Source organism: Orycteropus afer, unplaced genomic scaffold, assembly GCF_000298275.1.
Source record: "Orycteropus afer afer isolate SDZICR_OR568_19922 unplaced genomic scaffold, OryAfe1.0 scaffold00001, whole genome shotgun sequence".
NCBI classification, from domain to species: Eukaryota; Metazoa; Chordata; class Mammalia; order Tubulidentata; family Orycteropodidae; genus Orycteropus; species Orycteropus afer.
In genome coordinates this window covers 10,097,865-10,106,480 of record NW_006921588.1, presented here as the reverse complement: position 1 = coordinate 10,106,480, position 8,616 = coordinate 10,097,865, and the positions used below count along the sequence as shown (strand labels likewise).

Below are 8,616 nucleotides of genomic sequence, written 5' to 3'. Positions count from 1 at the left end.
TTCTTTAGGTCTTCTGTATCTTTGTTGAGTTTCTTTCTAGCTGAATGTCCTTCATCAAATGTGGTGTATTAAAGCCTCCTATTATTATTGTGGAGCTGTCTATATCTCTTTTCAATTCTTTTGAAGTTTAATTTCTGTATTTTGGAGCTTTTTCATTGGGTGTGTAGATACTTTATGGATATGTCCTCTTGTTTGATTGAAACTTTAATCATTCCATAATGCCCTTTATTTTGTTTTCCTGGTTTTTGCCTTCAAGTTTATTTTATCAGAAATTACTATTGCCACTCCTACTCTTTTTTGGTTGCCATTTGCTTGATGTATATATTGCCATCCTTTGTTTTTAGCTCATTTTTGTCTTTGTGTCTAATGTGTGTCTCTTTTAGATAGCATATTGATGGGTCATGTTTTCTTAGCCATTCTACTGCTCTCTTTCTCTTGACTGTTGCATTTAATCCATTTACATTCAGTGTAGTAATTAATAAGTATGAATTTATTCCTGTCATTTTGCTGTTTGTGTGTGTGTGTGTGTGTGTGGTCTGGTGGTTTCTTTCTTTGCTCCATAAATTTTTCTGTATTAAGTTTATTTTGTTCATAGACTTCCCTAGCATTTACTTCATTTTTGCTTTAGTGTTTAGTGATTTTTATTTTATTTTATTCTCTTTTTGTTTTGTTGAGAAGTTTTATTAACTTTCTTCAAGGTTACTCTGTAATGTATTATTATATCCCCAAAGTTAAAACAGTCTATTCTTTCTGGGTATTCTGTTGATTTCCTCTCCACTTGGAAATTCTGGAAATACATTATCTAGTTCACCTTTTTGCTTTATATTTGTCATTGTTTACAAATTGAAATCCCTGGTTCCCTATTTTCAGACTTGTGGTTTTGTTTTACTTTTGATTCTTCCATCACTTTCCTGGTGATGTCATTTTTCTCAATCTCAGGTTGTTCTCTGACATTGTTGGTCCTCTATCTGAAGGATTTATTTAGTATTTCTAGTAAGGGTGGTTTTGTTTTTATAAATTCTCTTAATTTATATTTATCCAAAAATGTCCCAACTCCACCATCGTATTTGAGGAGCAGCTTTGCTGGGTATATAATGCTAGATTGGCCCTTTCTTTCTCTCAGAGTTTTATATATATTATCCCATTCCCTTCTTTCCTGCATGGTTTCTGTTGAGAAATCACTATTTAGTCTTATTGGCTTTCCTTTGTAAGTGACTTTCTTTTTTTCTTGAGGTGCTTTCAGTATTCTTTCTTTGTCTTTGTGTTTGGAAAGTTTGATTATGATATACTGTGATTTTTTTTTTTTTTTTTTTTTGGCATCTATTTTATGTAGGTTTCACTGAGCTTCTTGAATGCCTATCTTTTCATCTTTCATTTTATTAAGGAAGTTTTCTTCAAACAAATCTTCAGTAATTTTCTTGGTGCTTTTTTGTTTGTTTCTTCCTGTTCTGAAATTCCAATAACATGTAAAGTATTCCTCTTTATGGTGTTCCACATAATTCTTATACTTTCTTCTTCTTTTTTTCTTTCTGATTGTTTCTCTAATAGATTAGCATTAAGAGATTTGTCTGTAATTTTGCTAATCCTTTTTACATTGATTTAATTCTATTCCTTTGTACTTCCAATGTGTTATGTAGTCCTGACATTTTACTACTAATTTTCTAGATTTTTATTTGCTGTTTTTATATAGTTTCTAATTTTCCATTTATTTTGTCAATTTACTCTTGTATTGTTTTCCTGAATGCTTCAGAGTGGTGTCTGTGATTCCCTGAGTTTGTCTATGATTCTTTGATGTTGTCTCCCCACCACCACCTTGGTCTTTTTCTAAATCTGCTGAAGTGCCCTAAACATAAATCTTGTGACTTCTTTATCAAGTCATACTAATACCATCTCTTCCTCTGGAAGATTTTCTAGACCTGTATTTTGATTACATGCTTACGTCATTTTGTCTTATTTTTTAATATGATTTAAAATTGCCTCTGGTCTCCAAGACATTGTGGTGTTATTGTATTTATTTGTGGATTGTATGCTAGTTTGCTTTACCCTGATTTCTTTTTTTTTTTAAATAACCCAGGCAGTGAGTTGGGTTTGTTACTCTTATCCCCAGTTTGGCAGCATGGGGCATTCACCACCTGTCTCAAGATGGATTTGATAAATAATAAGAGTGTGGATGCAAATCTCTGACATCTGGTCAATAGCATAGTTGATGCCAAGCTGGGCAGGTGTTGGCTGCCAATTGTCATTGATCCAGTGGTCAATTCAGTAGGTGTCACACAGATGACACCCAGATGTTGAGGTGGCAGGTGTGGCAGGTATGGCTGGGTAGAATTGCTGGCTCCCAACTAATGGGAAAAAAAAGGAAAGAAAGGGTTAAGAAAAGGAAAGAAGAAAATAAAATAAATAAAGTGGAAAAAGAAGGGCAGTCCTGGTGGGGAGTGAGAGATGGGCCAGGTGGAGCATCAGGTAGGGAAGGGCAGTGGGGGAAGACTTGACCAACTGCCAGGTGCGTGGATGTGAGGAGGTTTGCATCTCTTGTCACCAGTGTTTGTTGGGGCAAAGGAGGTAATCATACCCTCTGGTTGCTAGACACTGTTGGTGCCAGTGGAATCCTGGGCAAATGGAGCTACTTATTTGGTTCCTGCCCTGACTGGAAAGCTGTTTGTCAGGCCAGTTAGTCAGCTGGCAATTCATCACTCCATTCATCTCCTTGTTCGCTATTTTTGTTCAGTTTCTTTTTCTAATCATCTACTTCTTTATCCTTTCCTTTAAGCTCAGGGTTCCAGAATTGCCACCCATATCTGTTTTACTTGGTTTCTCAGGCCTTTGTTGTAGATTATCCAAACAGTATGTTTGCCTGGTCTGTCATCTCAGATCATCTGGACCAAATGTACCTTTTTTAAACTAAATGTTTGCAATATTAACCCCCATCTCATTATTTCCCAAGATGGAGGTATTCATAATTCAATGATGTCTAATTTGAAACACTATTATTTTATCATAGGAAGATTTTATTGTATATATCAATGTCTACCCTTGATAAGCATCCTGCTTCACTAATTTCCTGGTTAATACTCTCTTTTTTCGGACTCTGCACTATTTCATGGAATGTCTCTAAGTATTTTATGTGGTATGCAACAAACACAACACACTGCCATCAAGTCAGATCCAACTCATAGCCACCCCTCCTTGGGTTTCCAAGGCAGTATCATTACGGAAGTAGATTGCCCAATCTTCCTTCCAAGGAGAGCTGGCAGGCTTGTACCACTAGCCTTCTGGCTACCAGTCAAATGTCTCAGGCACTGTGCCACCAGAGCTCCCATTTAATGTGGTATTGAGTACCAAAATAGTGAAATATTAAATATTTTAAGAAAGCAAGAACTTTAAGGTCTATTTTTAAAAAATCACCTAATATAGCCTATTTTGTATCTATTAGTTAAGACACAGAGCAAGGAGACAAACTATCTATTCATTACCTCTTGAACATTCCTGGGATATTTTTATTCTATTCTATTAATTTTACTCAGTTGAGGAACATTGAAAAAGCTATTAAGGCTTTTAAAGCACTGACAATTATAGTAAGTAGGGATGGGTAGATTCAGGGCTTAATTATAGATATTTGAGTTAGTGAAATGGATAGCATCACACTGGTTATTGTTACTTTACATGAGATAAAAATTAAAGTGCACAAAAATTCAGTCAACTCTTCTACTATAATCTCTTCCCTCATTATCTAAAATAATAACTGTGTTTTTCACCCACTGGGGCAATTATTAAGTCTTAAATGTCCCCTTTATGTGAATATAGTGTGCTTTTCTTGATACCAAATCCCTTGATATCTCTTCCACATCTCTTGTGTGTGTGTCTGTTTTGTGCTATGGAGTTGATTCCAATTCATAGCAACACCATATGACAGAGAACTGCCCCATAGGATTTCCTAGGCTTTAATCTTTACAGGAGTAGATCTTTAGGTTTTTTTCTCCTACAGAGTCACTAGATGGGTTTGAACTTGCTATTAGCAGATGGATTCTTAACCTTTGTTCCACCAGAGCTCCTTATGTCTCTTACACACAAATTGAATCCAAAATAATGACTATTCATTTGATCCTTCCAGCATTTTCTCTCTTATAGTCAAATATTCATTCTGTATCATCTCCCTCTTCTCATAATTACCTTCTTTTTAAACCACACTCTACATCTCCTTCATCCCACTATTCCAAGCACCCATAATCAATGCCATGGTCATTAAAGGCTAAAGGTAATTTTTACATTCATGTTAGGGATAATAATACTTACTTCATTAGAAATGCAACTTGATTTTTTTTTTAAATATGATATTTATCATGCCTAGAATATTTGGGCATGCTTAACAACATAATACAAAAATATATATATATAAACATTCAAATTTTATTTTCCCTAAGCATAAAATCTACTTTTATACAGCTACACACGACTTTTAAGTTTAGTGGTAGAAGAAATGAAGTTATTTTATTCATGAGTATTTAACAATAATAAGACTTTAACTTCCCAAGACACATGTTGTTGTTGTTATGTCCCATGGAGTCAGACCCAACTCATAGAGACCCCTCCTTGGGTTTCCGAGGTGATATCACTACAGAAGTAGATTGCCCAACCTTCCTTCCAAGGAGTGGGTGGTGGGTTTGAACCTCCAGTCTTCTGATTAGCAGTCAAGTGCCATAGGCACTATGCTACCAGAGCTCTTCCAAGACATATAGTACAACCATATAATAGAGTCTATCATCAATATGATGGTCCTAGCATCTTATAGATCATGTCTCAAATTTTAAATAATTCCTATTTACTAAAATAGAAACAAGAAAATTTAATCAGGTAGCTCATAAAAAGGAATGCAAAAAACCAATAACAACATTAAAAAAATATTAAAAAATCCGCTGCCATCAAGTTGATTCTGACTCATAGCAACCCCCATTTGGTTTCTGAGCTGGTAAATCTTTACTAAAGTAGATTGCCCAGTTTTGCTTCCATGGAGTAGTTGGTGGGTTTGAACCACCAACCTTTGGGTTAACAGATTCCTTAGGCACTGTGCTACCAGACCGCCTTATAACAACATTAAGAGATATGACTCTCATTTATAATGAAATAAAAACAAACTAAATATGATAGCATTTTCACTTACTTCAGCAGATTAAATTAAAAGAGTGAGGGAGAGAAAAATGATACTTACACTGACCAGGGAGTCAGTAGGTAGGGGTGGGCACTCACATATTTCTACTTGGAAGTGCAAGTGGTACAGCCTTTGAGGAAAGCAATTGGCAATACTGCACCAAAGCTCTAAACATGTTTCAGCCCTTTGAACAAATGATTCCACTTCCAGAAAATTTCTTAAGTATATAATTAAGCAGGTACCTCAAATTTGGTTACAAGGATATTGGTTGCACCACTGCTCACAGTAATAAACTGCAGACAATCAAAATGTCTAACATGAGAGGAAAGAGAAGGTAAATTATGGCAAGCCTTCCTTCCGACAGACAGTGAGCTTCCCCTCAATGTCATTCTCCCACCCCTGCACCTCACCTTCTTTCTGGCCAGAAGAATCCTCTTCCCACACAGCAGCTAAAAATGTTGGATTTTGGTTTTCTACATCAAGGGAAGCTGAGAGCTTTAGGAAAAGTCTTCCTCATTGATAAAGCTGAGATGTGAGAGGAGAAATACCCTTCCTGCTTTTTTAATGTGATTTTATGAGGACGTGAAGTTGGAAGTTACAACAGCAGCCTCTAAGACCATAAAGTGGACAGGCCTAAAGCAAAACCAATAAATGGAGGATAGCAGATGAAAAGTAGATGCACAACTAAATAAAAATAAATAAATAAAATAAAATAAAAACTACCACATAGTATGCTTTCATTTTTTAAAACAACTATGCTTGGAACGCCTACTTTGGTCATGAAAACACCTACTTTCATCATGTTTTCAGAAGGGACTAATACCTGGAGAAGGATATCATGCTTGGGTCAGTGAAAAGGGGGAAGATTCTCAAGGACTGACACAGTGATTGCAATGATGGGCTCAAGTATAGCAAGGATTGTGAGGGTGGCACAGGACCAGGCAGTGTTTCACTCTGTTGTACACAAGATCACTATGAATAGGAGCTGACTTGATGGCAACTAACAACAACAACAGGAGCTCTGGTAGCATAGTGGCTAAAGCACTTGACTGCTAACCAGAAGGCTGGCGGTTCAAACCCACCAGCCACTCCTCGGAAGGAAGGTTGGGCAATCCTACTTCCGTAGTGATACTGCCTCGGAAACCCAAGGAGGGGTCGCTATGAGTCGGGGCCGACTCGACGGCACATAACAACAACAACAACAACAACAACAACAACAACAGGTTTGGAAGAATTCATTTGCCAAGAAAAAAGCCTGAAGGGTATACAACAAGGTTTTCAAAGGAATTGTCTCTGAAAGTGAGATCTAAAGGTTTTCATTTTTCATATTTGCATTTTTTATTTTTTTTTCCTACAATAATGTACATTTAAGATTTTGTCATCCTTTTCTATTTTGTCTGTCAGTTCAAAGTGATTTCAGGGAGAAAGAAGAGGTAAATGTGTTTTAATGAGCAATCTTGAACTTGAAGTCTGCATTATTAATAGGAAATTTTTTTACTGTTTTGTGAAACTAAATTTGACAGTATTAAGTATTTTTCAGTGAATACATATTACAAACAGTTTTCATTTTACTTTGTTACTTAGGGAGTCGTATCATGGTTTTGGAACTTCTGTGAAGCAAAAATAGTCCAAAAATGAAGGACTTTCAGGTGTCATGTTGTTGTTATGTTCCGTCAAGTCGGATCCGACTCATAATGACCCCTCCTTGGGTTTCTGAGGCAGTATCACTATGGAAGTAGATTGCCTAACCTTCCTTCTGAGGAGTGGCTACTAGGTTTGAACCTCCAGCCTTCTGGTTAGCAGTCAAGTGCCTTAGGCATTACACTACCAGAGCTCCAGCAAATCCCATTAAATCATTACAGTTTAGAATCTTAAACTACCTTCAGGTTGATATAGCATCATCTTGAGATGAAACATCCTGATGTTTAGATCCATAGGTCTTCCTAAAAAAAAAAAAAAAAAAATCATTCATTGATTTGCTTTTCTCAAATGCCCATTCTTATTCTTCCTTCCCATACAGGAATAAAAGAATTTCTTTATAAAGTTGACCTATAGCCAGGTTTAATGTGGATATATCAAATTCAAGTCATCATAATTCAAATCAGTCCAACACCAATAGCTTTTATGAAGCTTTCTTTCAGCACCAATTCCTATAAAACATATCCAGCTGAATTCATTTGTCCTTAAAGTTTCTGATTGTTTCCCACTCTTTGTTGGTAAATTTTCGTTTCATAATATGAAATAATTCTGGAAATGAACTATGATCCGGGAAGCTGGTCTTCATTATATCGATTCCAACTTGTAGCTCAGGTTCAGAAGCAAGTGTCACATAGTCTCCTGGATGTTAAACTTGAAACTGGGATAAGGATTCAATGAGTCTTTTTCAGGAACTGGTTTTCCTTTTGCAGTTCTTTGTAAGTGGATGCTGTTCCAAGGAATATTTAGCTTCTCTGCAACCAATTTCCTTATCATCAAACAAGCAGCAATGGCTGCCTTAGATCCATGGCAAAAACAAACTGTCCAATGCTCTCCTTCTCTTCAGCTGGATCTATCACACCACTAGCAGCCACTCAAATCTACTCCACAGCCAAGTGCTGCAGGAGAAGGCCCAGCACACGCCCTCCTTTGCTGGCACCAAGCACAACTGCTTGGCAGGCTAAACCAAACACTGAAAACAGACCTCACTATCACCATGGAGCTCCAGATAGCTATTTGTTTCTTTGAAGTAGTTGAAAAAGATTATCACAACTTGCAAGCTTGTCCTGTCTCATTTCTCCCAAAGTTGTTAATAGAGATTCAACACTGTCCCAGTCAAAATTTCAGCAGGTTTTCATGTAGAATTGGGCAAGCTGATTCTAACATTCATTAGAAATGGAAAGACCTAGGATAGCTAAAACAACTTTGAAAAAGTAGAACAAAATTGGATGATTAATGTTACGTGATTTTATTTTATTTATTTTTTTGCTACCTGATTTTAAACTTATGTTAAAGCTACAGTAATCAAGAGAGTATGGTATTATAGAAAGGGTTAACAAATAGATCAATGGAACAGAATAGAGTCCAATGATATAACCATAACATATTTTTTTCAAAGGTTTAAAGGCAAATTAGTGGAGAAAACATCATCTTTTCATCTTTTTAACAACTGGCACTGGGAAAGTTGGATATCCATATGCAAAAGCACACACAAAAAGAGTGTCTCAATCAATACCTCATAGCATATGCAAAAAGCAGGTCAAAATGGATCCTAAGCATAAATTTAAATCATAATACTGTACAACTATTGCAAAAAATATATATGAAAAAATATTTGTGACTTTAAATTAAACAGTGTGTTTGTGGATGCAACACAAAACAGCTTGTCCACGAAAGAAAATAATGATAATTGAGAATTCTCAAAATGAAACATGTCTACTTTCTGAAAAATATTGCCAAGGAATGATAATCAAGCTATAGTCCTCAAGAAAATA

At 36.0% G+C, this 8,616-nt stretch overlaps 1 pseudogene; it reads right to left on the bottom strand.

The window, feature by feature from the left end:
• Nucleotides 1-7,145: 7,145 nt before the first annotated feature.
• Nucleotides 7,146-8,616, bottom strand: part of LOC103205322 — a 3,618-nt pseudogene continuing 2,147 nt past the window's right edge.